Source organism: Salvelinus namaycush, chromosome 40 (genome assembly GCF_016432855.1).
Source record: "Salvelinus namaycush isolate Seneca chromosome 40, SaNama_1.0, whole genome shotgun sequence".
In the NCBI taxonomy this organism is placed as follows: domain Eukaryota; kingdom Metazoa; phylum Chordata; class Actinopteri; order Salmoniformes; family Salmonidae; genus Salvelinus; species Salvelinus namaycush.
Genome location: NC_052346.1, coordinates 6,726,168 through 6,740,455, shown reverse-complemented (window position 1 = coordinate 6,740,455; position 14,288 = coordinate 6,726,168). Strand labels below are relative to the sequence as shown.

The 14,288-nt window shown below is 43.1% G+C and overlaps 1 long non-coding RNA gene across 1 annotated transcript in view; it reads right to left on the bottom strand.

The window, feature by feature from the left end:
• Positions 1 to 5,543: 5,543 nt before the first annotated feature.
• The window catches only part of LOC120033374, a 30,985-nt gene continuing 22,240 nt past the window's right edge, over positions 5,544 to 14,288 (bottom strand). Inside the window, exon 3 of the long non-coding RNA XR_005473952.1 lies at positions 5,544 to 5,597. This is a non-coding gene — a long non-coding RNA (uncharacterized LOC120033374). The remainder of the gene's footprint in view (positions 5,598 to 14,288) is intronic.

The window sequence follows — 14,288 nt, the reverse complement described above, 5'->3', positions numbered from 1 at the left end:
GGTAGCCAATCTCGCCCTCTCCTTACAGACCCTCGTGATCTGAGGAGACACATGTCACAGTCACATACACACGCACACACATGCGTGCACAACACACACACTTTTCTGGCCCCATCCAATGACGATCACCTTCAGATGGCCAACAAATGCCATCTAAGAAATAGAAACATATCGATTCATACTGATTCAAAGGATCTATATTGTCCCATTGCTGTCACGGTGTCACAGTTACCCCAGCGTCACATGCAGGTATTCAGGGCAGGTGGAAATTAATTTCCACAGGCACACTCTATGGACACATAGCTGGCTCTCAGTGCACGTTTCCCTGTGTCAGCAGCCCAAGACTCCATTCCACCAGTCCCCCATCCAGACCTCTCTAATCCTGGGGGTAATTATTGTCCTGACATGCACCAGTGGCTTCCTGGCTGGGGGACTTAGCACTCCGTATTGTAGAAGCGCCACACCACTTAGTGTCCATGCCTACTATCATTCAGGCATCAGCTAAATCTGGCCAGGGTTATTATGAAACTCCTCACCCTCATAAAGAGGGGGAGATTAGCTGTAATTGTATATTAATTATACATACAGTAAGAAAACACATACAAGTAGTACATCGTGGGTCTCGTGAAAACACATACCAGACGGTATAACTTACTGCTGGACCTCTGTCTCCCCCCAGTGAACAGTGAACGCAATCCAGATATTTTGGATCCAAAACGTGACAGATAGTATCACAGAGTTTCTAAACCCAGAGGCACAACATCGCAAGACTTCCTGGAACGCTTGCGAAACAGACCAAATGGACCAGGAGGTTCTCTCATTCAAAGTCAAAAGATTCTGCCTTAGCTGTTACTTTTCTCGAAATCTAACGGCACAACCTAGATTATAGCCAATGTCTTAAGTAGTTGAACATGTTATTACTCTAACCTCATGAAAGTGGCAAACTGACAAGTTTTAATTTTCGACAAAAATAACTTTATATCGAAGGAGTGCCTTTTATTTGACGGCCTGCACACTCGCAATTCGGCGCCTACACTGCCCCCCTGTGGCATGTCTTGGAGTGGTGTATCATCTCAAGTGAACCAAGCCCATCTGAACAACATCAATATAGACCCATTTCCTGGCCGCGTCATGAAAAGTTGCACGCAGTTTCGAATCAGAAAGGGGCTTGTTTACATTGAAGTGACTATGAACACATCCAACTTCAGATGCAGCTCACGTAAGTTAATACACTTGTACTTGTATACGGCTTGGAAATGGCAGATTTGGGCACTAATAAGCGCCTAAATTGGAACACAGTGGATGTAGAGTAACATGCTATAAATGACGTCAGAGCTCAGGCTCTACGCATCACAGCGCTGTATGGGTTTTGACCGACAGACGTTCTGAACTTGAGCACCGCATGCAACAAGAAGTTGCCCCCATCCCTTCCACTAATTGGGCAACTTTTGCTAGTGTTTTGTTGTCTGACTGAGAGAAATGCTGTATATTAACCCTCCTGTTGTGTTCGTTTCATGTTCATTAATGGGGTCGGTCCAAAATGACCGCCCCATTATAGCTGATTATAAATCCATAATAATACATATATTATCACCTAATGATGTGTTATATCTTTTTATCAACTTAGGTTCTTGTGAAGATTACAAGTTTTGAACTTCTATTTTCTATTTATGGCCTGTAGGCCTCATTGACCTGAGCTCATACAACTCGTTTTTGAGTAAAAAAAGCATAATGTATGGATTATTTTGACTATAACAAATACTCAGATGAAACATATTGTGCTATTTATCACAGACTACTTTGTGTCAAAGTTTAACAAGGACTCTCTCCTCCTCATCAGTGTCATGATCAAAGATATGATCAAGAGCCTCACATACAGTATATCGTTTGGTCAATGTGCTGCCACAGAATTAATTGTGAGCAAGGCCCCAAAAAAGCTTTATATACCAGAGCTGCGAGAAAAGTTCTATATATTATTGAAACAATGTTGCGATTGTTTGTGAGAATGCCAACAGGTGTGGTGGGGGGGGGGGGGATTCTATTGGGGAAAGGTTCCTGTGGGGGTTACCATGGAAGCCAAGAAGGGGAGTGAGGTGTGTGTGTGTGTGTGTGTGTGTGTGTGTGTGTGTGTGTGTGTGTGTGTGTGTGTGTGTGTGTTCAAACACACATGCATGTGGGGGTCTGAGAGAGGAAGTCTGTCCATCTGATGAATGGGCATGTCCCTGAACTCAATTGTATACACTAATTGTAGTCTCTCCCATTCATTTCTAATGACCGGTCATTTTTGACCGGGAACATCACAGGTGTACAAAAGTTAAAATAAAACGCCCAAAATGTTATGAAAATCATCAAAATGTGTTTTGTGTGTTCAGATGCCCTGTGTGGACAAAGTCATGGAACCTTATGACAATCAGATTAAATGAACTACATTTTTCAGAGAGAAAACTTGTAAATCGGTCCAATTGGACCGGAACACAGCCGGAGGGTTAAGAGGATAGGATGTCATTTAAAAGATGAGACGTTGAGGATTATAATAAATACCGCTTTGATGTCATACAAGCGAGCCAAATACCCGTCCAAATGTGCACTTCACTTTTCCATATCGTAATACTCATGTCATATGCAGTGTCAACGTTCATGATCAGTATGATTGATGTACAGTTACCAGATGACATGGTGTCATAGCCTGGGTTGTCCTGAACAGAACGGCCCTGTGTTTGTCTATCGTGAAGAACACACACCTGAATGCACTCATGACTCATTTCTATGCTCACCAAAATTACAATTTGTTTCTCTGAATTGCTTTGTGAAGGCCTAACACTGTAAGATTATATTTTATAACTTAGCTAGTCATGTTGGCAATAGAACAAGCTTTCAAATGATGCCCACCTGACCCAGATTGCGATTTGTAATGGGCCGTTTTTTCCGATTGCGTAGCCAACAGTAAATGTGTGATGGGGGGGTGAGGGTTGTGTTCCAAACAAAACAACTACAAGTGTGCTTGCTCTAGTTCCTCAACGGCACAGCTAGGAGAGCTAAAAAAAGCACCTAAAGACTATTCTTTGAGTCATAAAAGTGCATTGAAATTACACGGGCACACTTTGGAGAAGTGTGTGGCCACCTCTAACTAAAACCCTTAGTCCTCTTACTCAAACTCTTGTCATTTGTTTGTCTTATGTTGCACCTACCTCACATTTTCCAGGAATATTCTTATCATGTTACTGAATGTATCCAGAGTATTTTCAGATTTTGTTATCAACAAATGCGGCAAAAAGTACAGCAAATGTAAAACGCACATCAAATCGACAGGGTAACGTTCGGACTCAGTCTCATGCGTGTCCTCAACTTTGGTCTAATCATTTCCCCATAGTCTCCAAACTGTTCCCTTTCTATTGCGTGCATGCTTATGCATATGCATTTCATATTTCTTCTGTAAGAAACATTTCAATGTATTCCTATCCATATAGGACAATTCCCAAATGACCTAAAGGGTTAACAAACACGTAATAAGATGGCCATCCTCTGCAACATTTTTTTAATTTTTAATTTAACTAGTCAAGTCAGTTAAGAACAAATTCTTATTTACAATTACGGCCTAGGAACAGTTTTTACCTTGTCAGCTCGGAGATTCGATCTAGCAACCTTTTGGTTACTGGCCCAATGCTCTAACCACTAGGCTCCCTGCCGCCCCACATTGCAGATGTCAACGGATAATTGATTACCTAGCAAGCCAGCGAGGCAAGGTAAAATATCTCAAATAGAGCTAGATAAAGCCAGAAGAAGAATATACTTATTGAGAATAGCTAATCAGTCTTGTGTGTTCACATGGCAATCATTCACTCACTGCTAAGTTTTGTCAAGGTCCCGACATCAGTGTATAGCTATTCTGCTACAGAGCTTTATGATGCAAGCATGGGCACGTATGTATCACTTAACATGACATTTGATTGTAAACAAAACATTTCTCTATATAGGTTGGCTATACAATGCCAAAGTTGGGACATAAACACTTTTTTAATTATCCATTTTGTATTTATATATATTTTTTTAAAGATTGCTATTGTGTTAATCCATAGAGAAAATGACAACAGATATGTGGCCTGAGCACGGCCGGTCCTGGGCGTTCTGCTTCCCTAGCATGACTAAAAAACTGCGCCCCTACTAGAATAGTCCTAGGAAGCAAAATTATGTTGAAAAGACGTCTAAAATATGTATTCTTCTAGATGTTGAGGTTAGGTTCAATTTAGGTTCTGAATTAAAGGTGAAAATACGTATTTTCCGGGCATTGAAATCAGGTTAATTTTTGGTTCTGATTGAAATGGAAAAGACGTCATTTATAGACATATGTTTGAGCCAAATCAAGGCTGGTCCAGACCGGACAAAATCTGAACCAAAAATAGACGCCTATGATTGGTTCAGATTTGATCCGGACTGGACCAAAAACAAACGTCCTTGGATGTGCAAATCAAGGCCGGTCTGGACTGCACCAAAAAAAGACATCCGTGTCAGTCCGTGCTTACTGAGGTATAGCCTACAGTGTCGCCTGAAATGGAATTTTAGGAATGCCCATCTATGTGGGAGGCCTACCTTTTGTAAAACACCAAAAAAAAGTATGGCCGATCCGGTCAGGACCAAAAAAAGACGGCCTACCATGTTGGCCACAATGGAATTTTATGAATGCCCACCCATTTGGTAGGCCCACTTTGTAAAACAGGCCGTTGCCTTTATTAGTCCTGATTCCTTTGACCTAATTAATTAATTCAAAGCTATTAAAGCTCTGAAAATCAGCTACATTAACCTATTTGCAATGTGTTTACACAGCGGGAAATGTAGCCGTATTTTCTTTTTTCGCTATGATCAGCTCGTAAAAAAAGTACGGATATAAACTTGAAACCACTGATCATGACAATTAAGCCCATGGGATCAAACTCCTGAACAGCAGTTGTGAGTAGCCTGATTGTCCATTCCATATTGTCCATTTTACTTTGACCTGTCCTGTTTTTAGGATATACTGTTTGTTAACACGTCAGCGCATTTTTTATTTGACTGGGCGCCATTTACGTTGGGCAATTTGATCTGAGAAACCTACATGATGCAAACGTTTCCGTCTCATTACATTGTCATCCATTTTATCTCCAGCCTGTAGGCTACAGAAAAGGCCACATACTCTTCACTTTATTTGCCACATGATTTATGTAACATTTTTTGGATGATGGAACGTTGGTGGAGCGCAGCAGCGATGCGTCTCGCCAACAGCACCCTGGAGAGGCGCGCTGGGAATGGACAAGATAAATATTTTGTGTCCCTGACTTTGGCAAAGCGGGCACTGCTTATCACAGGGCGGCATCAGCGCTCACCTAAAAAGCCCAAATGACACTGGTTGAGAGAAATTGTCATTGTTTTGGGGCAGAATTATGTGTTGATGGGGGTGCATCCTGGTCAGTTTAGCTCAGAAAATCCTGCCATAGGCATCCGCCTAATCCTGCTGAAAGAGCGGGCCGGCCCTGGGCCTGAAAATGAAATCAAATGACAAAACAGGTCACCCACCTGGTTTATACCTGCTGAGCGCTCTGGGTGTACTTGGTGGATCCAGTGATCTGAAAAAACAATTAAAACAGTATGTAAACCTCCTGTATAGTTCAAACTGCCAAGACTTTGCAGTCCTCTGGCTGTGGTAACAGTGGACACATCAACAGATCATGTAGTAGCGTCAAACAACCACTAGATGGAACTCTTGAACTACTCACATTTTTAGTAAGCAAACACTTTCTATTAGATCCCAACCTCTGACAACACAGCACTGAATAGCCCCACACCACAGTAGGATGATTCAGTGCTCTATCCTGTTGAGAATGCACTGTAACAAACAGAGTTCACATGAGGGGTGTGATGACGATCAGAAGTGCACACACTAGGAGGGTGAGTGTATGGACTCCACTCACTGCTTGGTTTGTCAGTGTGCCACAGGGTCTGTCTGAACCTTGACAGTGGATCTGCCTCTAACCCCAACCTGAAACTACAGGCCAGAAATGAACTAAGGACTGCACAGAATTATACTCTCCCCTTATCCAATAACAACACAGTTACAGCCTACTCTGGCAGCACACAGAACTCAAAGTCAAAGTGACAATTGTAGGTGCAGGGAGCCAGGGCCGGCCATATTCATCAGAAAACAAGAACAATTGAACATAGCATGGGTATTGTTATGGTGACATGGTACCCTCATTCGTGTCCTGTGAAGAAGTCAAACGTAGTGCGCGCTCTTGTTAAGTAGCTAATCAAGCAAAATAAGTGTGTGTGTGTCTTATTCACAACAGCTGAATGTAATTCAAGGGCACAGATGCTGCCTGCTGGACATCACAGAGACGCACTTCCTTTGACACATCACAACTTCCTCCACAGACAGCTGTAGGCATTCACGGCTCCAGAATAATGCTAACGAGGTCCTCCAATCCAAAATGGCAGCTAAACTTACAGCACAATGGCTTGTGCCACATGGTTCAGATAGTTAAGCAGGACGCACTCTCGTGTTCTCTTGGCCTTTTCAACGTCAACATGTATTAATTGCTTCACTCTGAATCTCGTTTGCCTCGATTCATCACAGATCATTCCAGGTCATTCCTCAAAACATGTATTCATGACAAAGCCATGGAAGCATTCTCACATGCATTGCACAGATAGTAATCTGCAGATAAGTGGTGATGAAGAAAAGGCACTCTATAGCAAACTGCCTGCTCTTTCCCCTGCTTCACTATCCTATCTGCATGCAGGTCTCATCTATACTTTGACAGCTTAATCAGTTACTGGTGTCACCTGCATCATTTCTCTCCCCCTGCACATCATAATGCTAGGGGCTAGGGACAGGGGACAGGGGAGTAATCAGCCCATTCAACATCCAACCCGCTCCGAGGCTGCGTCCCAAACGGCACCCATACTACTCCCTACCTAGTGCACTAGTTTTGGCGTAACACAGTTTTTTTGACCCCCCCTCAAGGTTAGAGTTCGTCCCCCTCCTCCATAAAAAACAAATGTGGAATGCGTCAGCCAGACTTACATCGATGATAGTCTTTCTGTGGTACCAGGGCATGTAGCCTACAGTCTTGCTTTAGGCATTTTACATTTACATTTTTGTCATTTAGCAGACGCTCTTATCCAGAGAGACTTACAGCAGTGAGTGCCATACAGCAGTCAGTGCGTACTTTAAGTCATGGATCAATATTTATTGGCAGGCCTATTTGGGGATTATTTTCTCAAGTTAAGCCTAACATTTCACAAAGCTATACACGGTGTCGCAAAGCTGCCAAGATTTAATGAAATGACTTGTTCAGTAATTCAAGTTAGAAATTCAAACATTGCAGATTGTAAAAAAAAAAAGTCGATACAACAGCATACTAATCAGCAACCAATATGTTTGATTTGCTTGAGCCCTTAAGAACTGTTATCCACTAAAGATGATCTGTTTGCATCGGCCAATTCATTTCCTGTCCAGTATCCAGATTAACTATATAGGAAGCTCTGGGATAGGTCATCTCTTTCCGTAACGTGTTGAGGCCGGAAAATAAGGGGAACGCGAGAGGCTCAATTAAAGATGTTACAAAACTGCCACTCCCTTCTTCCCAGTTTCCCTGATGTTGCTACGGCAATCAAGCTGTTTTTACCATTTTGTCACTTCTGCGGAGAGATCGCTTTCTAAACTAAAACTCTACCTAAGAACAGTGCGTTAAACTCTCGGTCTGATTTGTGCTTTTGAACCCCCGAGTAAGCTCCACTCATTCCACTGGCACCGTCGGAGCCGTCACCACAGCATTTGTTCACCCATATCCCCTTACTTTCAATCTATGATTTCTATTTCAAGGCCTGAGGCACTTTGATCAGTCACATTCTTGACGCCCAAGAAACAAATACTTAGCCTCCTTGTGCATATGGAAATGAAAAAGGTTCATGAATGACTTTTTTGAGGATAAAAAAAAAGTGACTATCGATGACAGGCACATGGGCCCCCGGAGCTCGTGGGCCCCCACGCCGTGCAGGAGCTGCACCAGTGGCTCTGGTCAAAAGTAGTGCACTACAAAGGGAATAGGGTGCCATTTGGGACACAGCCCAGAGGGCTCCAGGGCAGCTTACTCAGGCAGAACCACATGTGCTGAGGGTAATTTGGTGCACCAGTGATTCCATTTGATGTTTTATGGTGCCTGATGTTTAGGGTAATTTCCCTGTGCATAGAGAGAGACTGTGGTCACAAGTCACAATGGTTTGAAAACTCAGGGTGTTAGACAGAGTATTGGTACAGTTTACAGAGTCTGTAGTGCTTCTAATTGCCAAGGAAATATGACACAAGAATAATAATAAAAGCACATTTTGTGGGAGCCACATGCAAATATTCCTGCTCTAGCTCTATTTAAAAAAAGAAAGACTGGATATCGCCACACTGAACCATGTCGAGAAAACAAACATTCCCACAGTCTAATGTTTGAGAGGAGCACACACTGTAACGAGCGTGCTGAGAGTCGGGAAGCAAGTTCAGAGAGTGCGTGTTTTAATAAATAAACACAACATAATACAAAAATAAGAAACACGAACAACGCACAGACATGACGCAGGAGCAGAAACAATGACGCCTGGGGAAGGAACCTAAGGGAGAGACATATATAGGGAAGGCAATCAGGGAAGTGATGGAGCCCAGGTGAGTCTGATGGCGCGCAGGTGCGCGTAACGATGGGGACAGGTGTGCGCCATAACGAGCAGCCTGGTGACCTAGAGGCCGGAGAGGGAGCGCACGTGACACGCAGTCTCTTTCTGAGCGTGGACCTCGTAAAGGGCTGATAGAGCCACCATTGTCCACGACCAGACCACAGAATGAGAGTGAATGAGAGGAGGACTAACATTTTGGTAGGTAGAAGGTTGCTGGTAACAACGCACTTACATATTGCATTGTGTGTGTATTGTGAGACGAAGAACCTATGGATTTTCCCCCTTCTTCCTGAGGGGAGTTCACTTCCTCGTCTGTTCCGACCCCTTGGCCTGTACGGCTCCCTCCCGCTCCAGGGCACTTGTCCAAACTCTTCCAGTTGTATGCCTCTTGAATGAGCAGGGCAAGCCCATCATCACATCAACACAACTCACGTATGGGAATCCAAACAAATTCCTGTCGTGCAATAGTGAGACGGAGCATGAAGTAAGCAACCGGGGATGTTGACTCACCGTCAGAGTGCATTGCTTTCGAACAGTCCTGATGTTGAGGTGCTGGGTCAGGGCTGGAGGGGGAGCAGGGTGTCGAGGGGTCTGGGGTGGCTCTTTTAAACATGTGGGATTTAGTGTATAAGGCTATTTCTATTTCGTTACATTGACGTCACATTAACGTTACATTGACATTGTATTGTAATGAGCGATCTTTTCACTGTTAAATATTGGTGTGTGAAACTTATACTGTAGCCTATGTAATGTTAGGTTAATTTACAAGCAGAGTTGAAACATTAAAGAAATGCTCCGGTACTTTAGCGACTAAGAATTAATTGTTTTAAACCTCCCGCTTTGGGCTGAAAATTTCATCCATGCATAATCTATGAGCAGAATTACTGTCGTACCTAAATTAGCCACAAAATCCCTAGTTTGAAAGCGACCGTTTTCTTGAAGCTGTGCCATGCCATTTTCCCTACATTTCCCCCCATGTTGGCCCGCCCCCTAGCAATTTGAGTTCTATGAGCTTCAGCCCATCACATTTAAGTGACCGCTGGCAAGAGGTCTGCCCAGCGTTATCCAATGAGGTTGCAGGGCAAGTCCAACAACTCAATGGACACAGCAAAGAGAGAGAGAGAGAGAGCAATGATGTGGTGAACATATATGATGTAGAACGCAACTTTCGGGGACCACTTTTGGATCGTGAGTGCTACTTTCAGAACTACTGGCTAAAAAGTATACATGAATCTCTTTAAGGGGCAATCTGCAGTTAAGCGGTCACCCCCCACCTCTGATGAGGGATGGGACTGGAAAAATGTTACCCCTCTAAAATTCATAGACAGCTATGCCCATCTGTGATCAAAATGATAGTTTAAACCATGTTTTAAGGCTATACACTGGCGCAGTGGTCTAAGGCACTGCATCTCAGTCCTAGAGGTGTCACTACAGACACCCTGGTTCGAATCCAGGCTGCATCACAACCGGCCGTGATTGGGAGTCCCATAGGGCGGTGCACAATTGGCCCAGTGTTGTCCGGATTTGGCTGGTGTAGGCCGTCATTGTAAATAAGAATTTGTTCTTAACTGACTTGCTTAGTTAAATAAAGGTAAAATATATATAAATGTTTTTTTTAAATACAGTGTTTGTTTTCAATTACATTGTTTACAAACAAAGGAATAAAACAAGCTTTTATTTTGCGTTCTGATTGGGTAAGACAATTGAACTAGGCTCATGAGGAATTTATAAGTTATATTCTTCAAAAATCTATTCAAAAATATAGTGAATTTAAAAGTCAAAAAATGTTTGCCGCAATCACAGATTGCACCTTTAACAATCTGGTTTACGATATTGAGCTGATGCACAGGCTCCATTAAATCACTCTACAGAGAATGATTCCATTGTGACCATCAAACCAGTTTTACTGCACTCAGCAGTGAAAAGTATGACTGAATATTATGGATTTATTTCATGCACAAGAGTAAAATCACTATTCATCTATTCACCGCTGGTAACATCCCTTTTAAATGATGATGGCATACTGATGGAGATGCATGGCTATATACAGTTGAAGTCGGAAGTCTACAAACACCTTAGCCAAATTGTCACGGCCGTCAAAAGAAGTGGACCAAAGTGCAGCGTGGTGAGCGTACATTTATCTTTTTATTTAAAATGTCGCCAACAAACGAAAAACAACCGTGAAGCTTACAGGGCAAAGTTCCACTAACAAAGATAACTACCCACACTGAAAGGAGGGAAAAAGGGCTACCTAAATATGATTCCCAATCAGAGACAACGATAGACAGCTGTCCCTGATTGAGAACCATACCTGGCCAAAACATAGAAATAAAGAAACATAGAAAACAAAACATAGAATGCCCACCCCAAATCACACCCTGACCAAACCAACTAGAGACATAAAAAGGCTCTCTAAGGTCAGGGCATGACACAAATACATTTAAACTCAGTTTTTCACAATTCCTGACATATAATCCTAGTAAAACTTCCCTGTCTTAGGTCAGTTAGGATCACCACTTTATTTTAAGAATGTGAAATGTCAGAATAATAGCATTTATTTCAGCTTTTATTTATTTCATCACATTCCCAGTGGGTTAGAAGTTTACATACACTCAATTAGTATTTGGTAGCATTGCCTTTAAATTGTTTAACTTGGGTCAAACGTTTCGGGTAGCCTTCCACAAGCTTCCCACAATAAGTGGTGTAACAGAGCTGGTGTAACTGAGTCAGGTTTGTAGGCCTCCTTGTTCGCACATGCTTTTTAAGTTCTGCCCACACATTTTCTATAGGATTGAGGTCGGGGCTTTGTGATGGCCATTACAATACCTTGCCTTTGTTGTCCTTAAGCCATTTTGCCACAACTTTGGAAGTATGCTTGGAAGTATGCTTGGGGTCATTGTCCATTTGGAAGACCCATTTGCAACCAAGCTTCACCTTCCTGACTGATGTCTTGAGATGTTGCTTCAATATATCCACATAATTTTCCTCCCTCATGAGGCCATTTATTTTGTGAAGTGCACCAGTCCCTCCTGCAGCAAAGCACACCCACAACATGATGCTGCCACCCCCGTGCTTCACGGTTGGGATGGTGTTCTTCGGCTTGCAAGCATCCCCCTTTTTCCTCCAAACATAACGATGGTCATTATGGCCAAACAGTTCTATTTTTGTTTCATCAGACCAGAGAACATTTCTCCAAAAAGTACGATCTTTGTCCCCATGTGCAGTTGCAAACCGTAGTCTGGCTTTTTTATGGCTGTTTTGGAGCAGTGGTTTCTTCCTTGCTGAGCGGCCTTTCAGGTTATATCGATATAGGACTCGTTTTACTGTGGATATAGATACTTTTGTACCTGTTTCCTCCAGCATCTTCACAAGGTCCTTTGCTGTTGTTCTGGGATTGATTTGCACTTTTTGCACCAAATCACGTTCATCTCTAGGAGACAGAACGTGTCTCCTTCCTGAGCGGTATGATGGCTGCGTGGTCCCATGGTGTTTATACTTGCGTACTATTGTTTGTACAGATGAATATGGTACCTTCAGGTGTTTGGAAATTGCTCCCAAGGATGAACCAGACTTGTGAAGGTAAACACATTTTTTCTGAGGTCTTGGCTGATTTATTTTTGATTTTCCCATGATGTCAAGCAAAGAGGCACTGAGTTTGAAGGTAGGCCTTGAAATACATCCACAGGTACACCTCTAATTGACTCAAATTATGTCAATTAGCCTATCAGAAGCTTCTAAAGCCATGATATCATTTTCTGGAATTTTCCACGCTGTTTAAAGGCACAGTCAACTTAGTGTATGTAAACTTCTGACCCACTGGAATTGTGATACAGTGAATTATAAGTGAAATAATCTGTCTGTAAACAATTGTTGGAAAAATGTCTTGTGTCATGCACAAAGTAGATGTCCTAACCGACTTGCCAAAACTATAGTTTGTTAACAAGACATTTGTGGAGTGGTTGAAAAACGAGTTTTAATGACTCCAACCTAAGTGTATGTAAACTTCCGACTTCAACTGTATATTCTGCATAGCTACATCTGAAATACTGCATTGCTGCAACAGTAAAAAACTAAATATTTCTATGTTTTATTGTCACATACACTGGATAGATCAGGTGAAATGTGTTGTTTTATAGGGTCAGCCATAGTAGTACAGCGCCTCTGGAGAAAATTAGGGTTAAGTTCCTTGCTAAAGGGCCGTTGTAAGGAGGAGCCCAAGGCGCAGCGTGGTAAGCGTAAATTCTTCTTTATTATAAGAACGAACACTGAACAAAATAACAAAACGAACCGTGAAGCTAATATGAGTAGTGCAGACAGGCAACTAAACATAGAACAAGAACCCACAAACACCAAAAGGAAAATGGCTACCTAAATATGATCCCCAATCAGAGACAACGATAAACAGCTGCCTCTGATTGGGAACCATATCAGGCCACCATAGACATACAAATCACCTAGACCTACAAAAACCCCTAGACAATACAAAACTAGCATACCCACCCTAGTCACACCCTGACCTAACCAAAATATAAAGAAAACAGAGATATCTCAGGTCAGGGCGTGACAACAACGACAGATTTTTCACCTTGTCGGCTCGGGTATTCAAACCAGCGATGTTTCGGTTACTATCCCAACGCTCTAAAGCTTCTATAACACTATAACATTATATTGTCATTGATAATACACTCCCACTATGTCTGGTGGAATGATCATAGGACAGGCCTACATACATATCCAACTGTACATACGATACATGCCTAATCGGTTGTTCATACACTGTAACAGAAATCTGTCATTTATACAGTCCTTTTGAGTATTATCAACAGTAAAAACCTCTGAAATGTTTTACTGCAGCATACTGTAAATTATGGTGCATTGTGGGAAAATGTTGTGGGCGGGGAAAGACTGGCTGTATTTCCAATGGCACTGTAATCAACCTCACACCCCCCAGTGCCGTACGGTATCTTTGTAGCGGCAAAAGCCTTTAAATTTTATCCCATTTTCTCCCCAATTTTCGTGGTATCCAATCGCTAGTAATTACTATCTTGTCTCATCGCTACAACTCCCGTACGGGCTCGGGAGAGACGAAGGTCGAAAGCCATGCCATCCTCCGAAGCACAACCCAACCAAGCCGCACTGCTTCTTAACACAGCGCGCCTCCAACCCGGAAGCCAGCCGCACCAATGTGTCGGAGGAAACACCGTGTACCTGGCCCCCTTGGTTAGCGCGCACTGCGCCCGGCCCGCCACAGGAGTCGCTGGAGCGCGATGAGACAAGGATATCCCTACCGGCCAAACCCTCCCTAACCCGGACGACGCTATGCCAATTGTGCGTCACCCCACGGACCTCCCGGTCGCGGCCGGCTGCGACAGAGCCTGGGCGCGAACCCAGAGACTCTGGTGGCGCAGCTAGCACTGCAATGCAGTGCCCTAGACCACTGCGCCACCCGGGAGGCCCAAAAGCCTTTTGACCACTAGTAGGTGCATGGTTTGTTGTTTCTGGCTCATTATTAACATATGTTGAGGTGTGCCTTGTAAGAGGCCATATTTGTTGCACCCGTGAGTGAGAATGCTGTACCAATTTAACTCCTATGTAGT